The sequence below is a fragment of the Ailuropoda melanoleuca genome, chromosome 5, assembly GCF_002007445.2.
Source record: "Ailuropoda melanoleuca isolate Jingjing chromosome 5, ASM200744v2, whole genome shotgun sequence".
NCBI classification, from domain to species: Eukaryota; Metazoa; Chordata; class Mammalia; order Carnivora; family Ursidae; genus Ailuropoda; species Ailuropoda melanoleuca.
Genome location: NC_048222.1, coordinates 50,671,780 through 50,684,371, shown reverse-complemented (window position 1 = coordinate 50,684,371; position 12,592 = coordinate 50,671,780).

Sequence of the window (12,592 nt, the reverse complement as noted above, 5' to 3'; positions counted from 1 at the left end):
TCTTTTTGGTAATAGCCATTCTTCTTTTTTTTTTTTTTAATATTTTTATTTTTTTTTAAAGATTTTATTTATGTATTCGACAGAGATAGAGACAGCCAGCGAGAGAGGGAACACAAGCAGGGGGAGTGGGAGAGGAAGAAGCAGGCTCATAGCAGAAGAGCCTGATGTGGGGCCTCGATCCCATAACGCCGGGATCACGCCCTGAGCCGAAGGCAGACGCTTAACCGCTGTGCCACCCAGGCGCCCCTGGTAATAGCCATTCTTAACAGGTGTTACGTTATATTTCATTGTGGTTTTCATTTGCATTTCCCTAACATAGTTGAGCATCTTTTCACATACTTGTTGACCATGTTTACTTTGGGAAAATGTCTACTTAAGTCCCTTGCCCATTTTCAGAAATAGGATTATTTGGGTTTTTTTTTTCCTATTGACTTGTATGAGTTCATTATATATTTTGGATATTAACACATTATCAGATAGATGGTTTGAAAATATTTTCTACGACTCTGTAGGTTGCCTTTTTATTTTGCTGATTATTTCTTTTTCTTTGTAGAAGGTTTTTAGTTTGAGGTAGTCCCACCTGTTTATTTTTGCTTTTGTTATTTGTGCTTTTGGTGTCATATCCAAAAAGTCTTTGCCAAAAGCAACGTTAAGGAGTTTTTTCCCCTATGTGTCCTTTTAGGAATTTGACAGTTTCAGGTCTTATATAAATCTTAAATCCATTTCAAGTTATTTCTGTGAGTACTATAAGATAGGGGTCCGACTTCATTCTTCTGAATGTAGTTATTCAGTTTTCCTGGCACCATTTACTGTGGAGACTATCCTTTCCCCCATTGAGTCCTCTTGGCTCCCTTGTCAACTATTAAGTGATCAAACTATTTTCATTTTGAGAGAAAAAAAAGGCAGGGCAGGCTGAAAATACAGAGGAAAAATATGAAAAACTGGCCCTGGGATGGCTTCTGAATGTGAACAGGAACTTCCACCCTAATCCAGCATTCCATGGCTGACAATAGCAAAGTATGTATTTAGAGAAAATATAGTTATCTAAGCTCAAGTGAAAGAGACTGGTTTGGCTAACTAAGTCATTATGGAGCTGTCCTCAGTGAATTTATGTTCTGGAGAAAGAGATAATTAAGTGGAGCATATAAATTCATAAATAATATATCATCTTCTCTTTTAGAAACTGCATGTTTAGGCAAGCATTTCTAATCCAAATTCACCATTAAAATGTGTTTGCAGCAGGGTGCCTGGGTGACTTAATTGGTTAAGCATCCCACTCTTGATTTCAGCTCAGGTCATGACCTCAGGGTTGTGAGGGTGAGCCTGTATCGGGCTCCCTACTGAGTGTGGAGCCTGCTTAGGATTCTCTCCCTCTCCCTCTGCCCCATCTTCCCTCCCTCTCTAAACTCTCTCTAAAAAAAGTGCACACTTGAGGTTGGAGAGTTAAATTTTGTTATCACTCACATGTAGAACTTAAATATGAAGTGGGGCTGGGATTTACTTCTTTTCAAAAAATTACAATACAGGGGCACCTGGCTGGCTCAGTCAGTAGAGCATATAACTCTTGATCTCTGGGGTCATGAGTTCAAGCCCCATGTTGGGCACAGAGCACATTTTTAAAAAATTACAACTCAATGAATCTGCGTATATAGTGTGTGTGGAAGGTGTGTATGTATGTGTATTTATAGACCACTGATTTAAAGTCTTATTCTTTCCTTCCCACTTCCCTCCTTTTTTTGACTCATTTATCAGCTAGTTTACACGGGGCTAGCTTGTCAAAGAGCTGATTTCTACTTGTTGCATAAACTATACTATTTGTACATTTAAAAAAACAATTTAAACTCCTAGATGAGTCATTATTTTCTTTGTTAGTTCTTTCTATCATATACAATCTTCTAAAATTATAAAAAGATTGATGTTCTACTCACTATTAGCTTCAGCTGTCAGGAATACTGAAACATCTTCCTTATTGTCAGGACGGGTGTGAACCAAGCAGAGGACAACTATGCCAGTTAGGCTAGTGGTTTCCCTCATTTAGGTGCTACGGTGCATCCCAGCTCTGAGGAGGAAAACTGCATTCTGGGATGGAGAATGGGATAAGCTTTCTGGCTTCTCTGAGGTCTTCCAGCAAGAGTTATTTTGCTTGAAATTTTGTTTCCAAAACATGTAGACATCAATTCTCAAATATAAAATTCTAAGCACAAAAGTCATAAATTACGAGGGATTTTTGGGGCAATCATTCTTCATAACCATCTGTCTTTGTTTCCCTCTACTAGCATGGATAATTTGCAGTTAAGTGTAGAGCTGATACTTAGGAAGTAAATCCCACATGATTTCAGGTTAAAGGTGAGAAAAAAGGAGAAAGGGCAGTTCCTGTACCTTGATGAAACATTTTATTCCATCTGCAGAAGTAACTGTGGCTCACACGGATGGCTCACATTGAAACAGCGGACTAACATAAAAAGTGCATCACGTGTAGGCAAACACTGTGAGATGACAGGCAATGCAATCCTGGAATTTCCTGAATTGAAATGCAATTTAGAACCAGAGGGAGAGGCCTTGGCTATTTGGACTTCAGCTGCTATTGTCTTTTTTTTTTTTTTTTAAGCATGTGTCTGTATTCTTACATGTGAAGTGGTCACTGCTAACAATTACACTGTGTCAGACACTCATCTAAACGTTTTACTCTTTTAACCGTCACAACACTGCTATGAGGTAGGCTTCCCATTTTACAGATTAAGGCAACTGAGATTCAAACATCCTATGTAATTGCTTTAGGTCACACAAAAGAAAACGTAGGACTCTTCTTTTTAAGACTTCTGTTAGAGCTTCTTTGCCTTTGGTGCTCAGGTTCTGTTTACGTCTTCCAGGAAGCCCCAGGAAAAGACCATGCCCACTGTAGTCGTGACAAACATGATATTGCCACCTCAGTGAACTCAGTGTTGTGGTTATCCATTTTTTTGTGTGTGATTTTTTATTATATTATGTTAGTCACCATACAGCACATCCCCGGTTTCCGATGTAAAGTTCGATGATTCATTAGTTGCGTATAACACCCAGTGCACCATGCAATACGTGCCCTCCTTAATACCCATCACCAGTCTATCCCATTCCTCCACCCCCCCTCCCCTCTGAGGCCCTCAGTTTGTTTCTCAGAGTCCATAGTCTCTCATGCTTCATTCCCCCTTCTGAACCCCCCTTTTCTTTATCCCTTTCTTCCCCTACCGATCCTCCTAGTTCTTATGTTCCATAGATGAGAGAAATCATATGATAATTGTCTTTCTCTGCTTGACTTATTTCACTTAGCATTATCTCCTCCAGTGCCCGTCCATGTTGCAGCAAATGTTGAGAATTCGTTCTTTCTGATAGCTGAGTAATATTCCATTGTATATATGGATGTGGTTATCCATTTTTAACCTCGAAATCAGAGCTTTCCTTTAAGTATATTAGAATTTTATTCTTCTAACAAATGATTGTTTTGGACTGCTTTTAGTACTTTAAGACTGTCTTTAGTGTTTTACCAGAAAAGGGTCACCATCTAAGACCTGCCCACCTTTTTTAGGATTTAAAGAGTAGATTTACTTATTTATTATTTGGGGTTTTAAGATTATGTTCAGAAAAAAGGAAATGATCAAGTCTTAATGATCGTTTATAGCTCATTATTTTGTTCTGGGTTTAATACCAATATTTTTATAAATAAGAGGTCAGGAAAAAAAAACAGACAAGGAATATGTTGGTTTGATGATTAACTTCAGGCTTCACAAAATTCAAAATCTGTATGTCCTGCACTTCATATAGGAATGGAAGAAACTTATTTTCATATAGGAATGGAAGCAAACATGTAATAAGGCCATATTCAGGATGGATTCTATTTGGCTTTGGATATTTCGGTTCTACCTGATAGCTACACCAATCTAAACTACAGGCACCTACTGGCAATCCACTAGGAAGGCAAGGAGCACAGAGCAAGTATAGATTGATTGCTCAAACTAATTACCTGGATCTCAGGTGTCCAGGACAGGCATCTCTAACACCTCCTAGCTAGGGATAGAATTAGATACTCAGAGTTAATTCTGGCCTGAATCTCTTTTACTATCTCCTTTACTCCTGAAACAGAGTTCAACTATTGTTCTCATGCTCCTGGAGTTACTAGAATGTTTCAGAGGTTAAAGTCAAGGTTCCTTGACTTCATTTGTAGTGCAAGGTCATTGTCCTTTAGGGCTTTTGGCAAGTACTACTTCCAAGTTCCTCTCTTATCTGTCAAGACTTACCTCTGTTTAAAAAATGACATGTCATTTCTAACTGAGGGAGGATAGACAGAACTCCTCTATTAGAACTCATATTAGAATATACATTCTGATTAAATACAAAGTATGATTTCTAATCACATATATAAAGAACCCAGCACAACTGATGCTTCACTTATTGGTTATTTGAAGACGAAGTCTGATCTCTCCCCATCCTGTGACAAGTTAAATGCAATCAGTAGACTTACAATTTTAAGATGAAGTGGTACCTACTGATGGGGCTACTGATGGAAAGTGAGCCCATTTGCCCCATAGAACCCTGGAAATGCTCAGGAATTAGAAAGCCAAGTACCTCAGAAGGTAGAGGGTGAGGCGTATGAGTGAGTAGTGTGTGTGTGTGTGTGTGTGTGTGTGTGTGTGTGTAAGGAACAAAAACAGGAGGATCACTTGAAAGTCTGTATAAGTAATAGTCAGATTCCGAAGTTATCATCCACACTCCATGTAGTCAACCTCCCTCCCCCAACACTTAGAGCAAAGGAGACTCTTTAGAGAAATTGGACCAGAGGCTGTGGACTTGAGGGCATCAGGAATATAGTAGAGTGAGTATGAGATGATATTTGAAACAAGATAAGTTATTTTCTACATACTTAAAGGTAAAACCTCTTTCTCTTTCCCCTACTGGGTTTCAGAATAACAAGAACCAGTTTTATAAACACTGGCAGGAGATGGAAGCATGGACAGTCTCAGGAAAAAATGTCTATGTTTTGGGGGTTACACAAGGAAAAAGGCAGCTGGCCACTTAATTGTCCTAGAGTGAAGACTGTCAATCAACAAGCACTATTCATTCATATTACTTGAAATAGATATGAAAAAACCATATACGTAAATATATATACATGATATACGTGTGTGTGCATGAGTGTATCACAGTATCACAGTCAATAATGTAAAATTCTGAAAATGGATTTGACCAGAATTTTTGAAAAAACTGTATTGGAAGGATAGATTAGGAGGGAGTGAGGGAGTATAATTCCTTTTCTACCATAATAATGGATAATTCAGATAATCTCTATGATCAATAAATAGCATAGTTTGCATATTATTTGGATATATGGAAGTAAATGTTAGAAGAAGCATAAAAGAATTAAGTAGTTATGTGTAAGGAGCAGGACAAGATGAAGAGGGCAGATTTTTGTTTTTGTTATATGCCTTTAATAATTACACAATATTTTAAAACTATGGACTAATATTATTTTGAGGAATGAGATATAATATGCAGTTAGTAGTAAATTAGACTATTTCTTTTCAGTGGGTACTTCTGAGAGTAGAACTTTAACTAAGCACATTATAGGTAAAATAACCCTGTTTCCTTTCAGAAGGAAACAGATTGGCCCCTTTAAGGATACTTCTCATACAGGAGCTAACTCTTTAATGAAAGATAAAAGAGACTTCCCACTAACGTGATTCTGTGAAGACATTAGAACCCAGAGAAGGGAAGTAGAAGACTATCTTTCTTTCTTTTTAAAGATTTTATTTATTTATTCGACAGAGATAGACACAGCCAGCGAGAGAGGGAACACAAGCAGGGGGAGTGGGAGAGGAAGAAGCAGGCTCATAGCAGAGGAGCCTGATGTGGGGCTCGATCCCACAACGCCGGGATCACGCCCTGAGCCGAAGGCAGACGCCCAACCGCTGTGCCACCCAGGCGCCCCAGAAGACTATCTTTCAGTTGATGCGTCTACTCTTTCTAAATTGCCTGGATATCTTTGCAGTAAGCGGCTATTACATACCTAGAAATTCAAATGCTTCATTATTGAGAATATTGTAAGGGGATAAATTAAAAACTGGAATATCATGCGAACAAAAATATTTGCAAGTCTTTGATAAATATATTATCCCCTCATTAGCTGTACAGGGTGGAAAGATTCTTTAAAAAGTATTTGAAAAACACATTATCTCTTCATTAATACTAGGTTATGCCCCGGCAGAAATCACGCCCAGTCACAGATACTAAATGAAGAAAATCTATACGGTCAGAAGACATAGGTCAGGGCTTTATTATCTGGTTATTCGGTACAAAGTCTTATTTAAAGACCCCTTTGAAGAAAAATGGATAGTTCTTTTTCAGAATCTTCTTCTCAAGTAATAACTAAACATTATGACCAAAGTGGAGACACAGAGACAGGCTGGTAAATAAAATAAGTCAAATATATTCCATTTCCTCATAAATTTACCAAACAAGTTTTAAATCAATTAATTCATGTCTTTCTCTATAAAAATGATCTCCCAGTTTAAGTAGGGATTCTCTCTACTATTAGATTATAAAGAGATCTTAAATAAATCAGAATAACCAAATGTGAGGAGGAAATCTCTATGCCCAGAAATTTGATAAAGTCTTTAAACCATAACTCTATTTAACATCATCTTTCTAGAATGGCTTTGCAAGATATGTTAGTAAAAAAGTGATTCATCAATTTTTTTTTAACATAGGCTCCACACCCAGTGTAGAGCCCAATGTGGGGCTTGAACTCATGACCCCAAGAACAAGACCTGAGCTGAGATCAAGAGTCAGATGCTTAACCAACTGAACCACCCAGACACCCCTCATCAAATATTTTTTAAAGTCATGTTGTCATTCATGAAGAAATAGAAGGGATCAAAACAAAGCTATACAATCAGCAATAATTTCAAAGTATAACAATGTCTCAGCATGCCGTAAGGTATACTGAGGTAGCATTTAGAGATTTTAACCTTGGATTTGTCTCTGAAAATCATTCTACACTTCCCCACCGGTTGGATAATGGCATTCATTGTTTAGTGAGGGCAGACACTACCTACAAAGAAATAGTTCAAATAATTTAATTGAAGGGCTGAATGGATTTTTAAATTCACACCTGGCGAAAGAGTCTAAAATGGCAGCATTTTGGATTTGTATGAACCAAGCCTTTGACATAGAAATGGCTTTGTTTTTAATTCAAAGACGGCTTGGTTCCAAAGTTTGAACCCGATTGGAGGATCAGAGTTAGGCTTTATAAAAAGTAACCATAGAGTAGAGAACAATACACTCTATGACTCATGGGCAGTTCTTTAAGCCCCGGGCAGGAAAATAAAAAAAACTTCCTGGGCTGAGAGAGAAGAATCAGAGAAAGAGGGAAAGGAGAGCCAGAGAGCTAAAATGTCCAATGGGGCCTGCTCCCAGCTCCTTCTGGGAGCAGTCAAACCTGTGGTGGGGAGACAGGTTGATGGAGCTGGGTTCAGTAATCAGAGCAGAAGGAGCCTATGCCTCACTTCTCACTTGAGACCCTAAAAGGACACCCCTGCAAAGGGCCCACGCCACTATGGGTAGCCTCAGCAGAGTAGAAATGGTACTATTATATGTTCGGTAGATGAAGAGAGCCTGAGTTGTTTGTCCCCCATGACTTGGACAAGATCCATGGTCCCAAGGAAAACTGGAACCCAGGGCACACAGACCAGGTGTGCTAAGTGGAGGTACATGCAGGATAACAGGTGGAAGAAAGGAAAGAACATGTTATATTTAAAGTTTCTTTCTTGGACTCTGAATAGTTAAAAAAAAACTGAATCTATTTTCAGGGACATAAAGACATGAAGCATTAAGCAAAATCATAAAGCAAGTGGAGGCTTAGGGGATATTTGGAAAGACTTGGCTTTGGGAATAGAGAGAAGATTTTATTGCTAGGCTTGAAAGAGAGCCCACTGCCAGTGACTTGGAAGCTGAGAAGCCCTGGGGCGTTCTGGGGAGGCAGAGGGGAGGTCACATTGGTCTGGGGAGAGTGTTAGCTAAGAGGTGCCCACAGCCTTTTCTCAGCCACAAGCCAAGGAAGATATTGCCTCCAGCAGGGAGAAGAGGGCTTTTGGTTGAAGAATCAGCCCACACTTTTTGTTGTTCTGAAGGAAAGACAACAGCTTGCCTTATTCATGTGAAGTGAGGGCCACCATGTACTAGGACAAACGTGATACCCAGGGCTGTGCAACGCACATCCTGTACTCCCTTACTTTGGGGCCCTGTCTAAAGGCTGCCTGAAGTTTGCCTCCCATTAGGGACATCTGTCTACATCAGAGCTCAAGCTCTCTGAGAGCTGGAGGTCAGTGGGAGAATAAAGGAAAGCCACTGATGAAAGAATGTGAGGATTTTACCTAAGACCAACATCACCAAGGGACACCTAGAGAGCTTGTAGAGAAAGATATAAGCCAGACTCTACACAGAAGCCTTCTGGAACTGAGCACATCTAAATGAATGTAAATGTCTTTTGGGGGACCATGGATAATTCACTAAGAGAAGAAATGAATTTGGAATTTTGCATGCTACTTGGAAATCGGAAATGAATATTTGTTTTCTTTCCAAAAATGATAGATGTGGCCTGAGGATTTTTCACTCATTAGAATGGCACTCACTGCTTTACGGAAAGGCCTACTCAACAAAAACGAAGAAGTTCAGTGAAGGGCTCTAAGGCAGTATGTGTGTGTGTGCATGCGTGTACATGCATGTGTGTCTGTGCTCTCTGTGTGTGTGAGTGTGGAGTCTGCATGTTTAAACTCAGAGTAGGCACAACTGCCTGAAACCCTGCATGTTTAATATGTTTGAAGTTTATGGTCATAATGACTCAGATGGAAAGAAATGTAACTTTTTTTTAATTGTCAATAAAAATAGAAAGAGACCCTCATTTCTACAAATGGTGGGAAACATTTCATTCTGCCCTTTTAAGGTAATTCAGACTTCTCCAGTTAAAAGTTCATCTCTTTTGCAAAAATAACTGAAGTGTGCCAGAATATCTCACCCCTAAATATGCCACTTTGGCATCAGGATTATTTTGAACTGAAGGCAATTAAGAAGCGGATATTTAAAAAAGCTCCCCCTCCCCTACCCCTATTTGCCTAAAAGCAGGACATACATTGATAAAGGTGTCCCTCCTCCTCTCACTACTAGGAAGGACGAAAGTTAATCTATGGAGACTTTAGACCTTATCAGCCTGAAGATGTCTCCAGAGGAATCTATATAACAAACTTCACTACCTAGCCTTTATCTACCATTAGTTTCCCATATATTTACTCCCACAATTTGCCACCTCTGGAGACTAAATGTCCTTTTCCTGTCACTTCTCTAAAATTTTTTGCTCCTTTGCTAAGATACTATGCAAAGTCAAGTTCTAACCAGAACTGTGAGTTCTGGGGAGGGGGTGTCTCCCACGTATTACATGTGTGATACACACGTCAGTAAACTGTTTTCTTCGGTTAATCTCTTTTTATAGAAGTCCTAGCCAAGAATTTAGAAGGGTAAAAGGAAAATTATTTTTCCTCCCCTATATAACCAATTCAGGAGTCAAATGTTGTTGATTCAAAGTCAAACTCCACATTTAGGCTTTTCTAAATCTTCCTACCCTTTGTCCCCAGGGCTGTGCTCTCAGTGCAGGTGGCAGGCGGCACACAGCCAACGTTACGTTGTGGGGAGGAGTGTCCGGCCCACCTGTAGATCTGCAGGCCTTTGCGTCTTACTGGCCAAAGTTGACACCTTGCTCAGCTAAGGTGTCTTCTTCTCTGCTGTGGGCACCACTGGCCATCACCTGCTTGGATCATCTGCTCTGTGGTCCTGCCTGAACCTGCTTGGAAGCCTGGGGTACTTCCTTGGTCTCCCTGCTCCCGGTGTATGCTATCCTCAACTGGAATCCAGTCATTCCCCAGGAACATCCTCTCAGCAATTTTGCAGCCCACATGGAGGCCATGGCCTCTGGTTCTTGTCCAGGGCACACCCAACCTCAGAAAACCCACAGACAGCCACAATCACTGTTTGTTTCTGTGCCTAAACACCCCACCCCACCATTTCTACTCTATTGTCATTCTTGTGTTGATGTGGAACATTCTTTAGGGTGGCATCCTTCCAAATTTTCAGACAGAATATAGCATATGAGCCCCCTGCTCTAAGAATCTCAAGCTTGAGTTCTTTATCCCCACCTATCCCCATTCACCATACCCCCTCCTCAGCCTTTTCTCCAAGCTCTGCTTCCCAAGCCAGGAAGGATTTTTATTGCCTTTTTATGTGACAGGAAATTGCCATGACCTCATGTCCTAAACCCTATGGTTTCTATTAAAAACTCTAAACTTAGCCCTCCATGCGTTGGATCTAGAGATTTAAAGAGAATATTCTAGATTTTAACAACAAAACAAAGCAGAACAAAACCTTGTTCTATCTCAAATGGCTGGCCTTTGTAGTTAGGGTGCAGATCCTGGCCCGCCTGCCCTCCAGTCTTACCCTGCCCTGCCCCTATCCCTTCTCTGATCTGGAGGCGCATGCCTACAGGCCCTCAGGGCAGGTGCTTCTGGCTGGGTTCAGCCCCTGGGCAACACGGGCAGGAGGTGGGGCTAGGGGAGGAAGGGAGAAGTCTATTTCTCTCTGCCCCAGCAGGGTCTCTAGCAGTAGCTGCCTTCCTCCACTGTGGACCCAGCTCCCTGCAGGAACAGTCTCCTCCTCTGTCTCCAGTCTTACCGATGTTCATTGCTCCGTGATGTCACCTCTCTTTGGTTTCTCACTTCCTCCATCTCCTGTGAATCCAATTATCTCTATTAATTCTCTCTGTTGTAAATCCTTAGCGGGGTTTCTGTTTTCCTGTTTAGACCCTGACTGCACACTCAGCTTTTGAGACTCTTGATTTTGAAATGGGCTTCGAGAGTTAAACAATGACTCTTTGCATTCCTAATCCTTCTTAACGCAATGGAGACTAAATTAGGGGGAGAGTCACGGTCAAAGAGGTACAAAAATTTAAAAAACACATTCACAGATTTTTAAAAAAGATTTTACTTATTTTATTTGAGAGAGAGAGTGAGACAGAGAGAGAAGCAGAGGGAGAGGGAGAAGCAGGCTCCCCACTGAGCAGGGAGCTTGACGTGGAGCTCCATCCCAGGACCCCAGCATCATGACCTGAGCTGAAGGGAGATGCTTAACTGACTGAGCCACCCAGGAGCTCCCCATTTACATATTTTAAGTTATCTCACCACCAAAACATCCACAGTTACTGCATTTACTGTACTGCTACTTGGATAGACTTTTTTGCTGTCCTCGTATACTCAGGGGGCAAAGTTCTCGGGTATTCCAACAGTCACATGATCTTTCTTGGGTCCTACTCTATGACTCTTACCTCTCACTTACAAGAGGTTATACCCCTCACAACTCACTCAGCTTAATGAGATAATGGCACATAGACTCAGTTGTAATAAAATTAATTTTACATACTAACCTAAAGGTGGGTGCAGGAGGGTTTCAGAACACTGGTGTGTAATGACTAGTCCAACAAAGATACTAAAATCTGCAGATCCAAACGGGCAGACACAGAGATCACACAAATCAAATATCTGTGCAGCCCGACAGGAAACATAAATGCAAAAGTAGATCCTGTGTATTACATACGGCAGCAGTGGGAACTAGAAAGTAGTTGTTATTCAACAGGGAAGTGGTCTCTACCCAGCTCCAGCTGATTATCCCATGTTAAAATGGGGACCTCTTGTTATGAAATTTTACAATATTTGAAGAGAAGCCAGAAATCTACACTGCATGTGAAAATCTCATGATTTGTAAAGTAATACTAACTCAAAAAATTTTAAATTGTGCAAATTTTAAAAAACATGTCTTGCTCTAGAGAGGACCTCAAGTCTCCTAAGTGGACATTATACTTTGGTGCAATATATGTTATGCATTCAAATAATACTGTCTCAACTCAAAAGTATTTGTGGATATTTTAGAATTATCTCCATAACATGGATTATTCTTTTGAATATTCTCATTCATGTGAAATATACATTCTTTAATGGTAGGCCAAATTTTTGAACATAGCCAAAGTAATAATAATAATAAATAATAATAATAATAATACAAGGAATACCTTGTATAAACAGAGAAAAAGTAGGGCTAGTGAATTGGGTTCATTTTTTCTCATTTTTACTACCCTCATACATGTTTATTTGTCATATCTTTGAGCTTTAGTAATATCTCTGGTATCTCAATGCTACCATCCCAGTTCACGTAATGAACTCTTCCATTCCAGTAACTTCCCATTTCTCTGGGCTCCCAGGCTTTCTTATATGCATTTATTATAGAGCAGCTAACATGTACCTACCACAATGCTAGGGACTCAAAGAAAAACTGGAAAAGATCTCTGCCCTCAAGAAATTCATATTCTAGGGGCGCCTGGGTGGCAGCATTGTTAAACGTCTGCCTACGGCTCGGGGCGTGATCCCGGTGTTATGGGATCGAGTCCCACATCAGGCTCCTCCGCTATGAGCCTGCTTCTTCCTTTCCCACTCCCCCTGCTTGTGTTCCCTCTCTCACTGTCTCTATC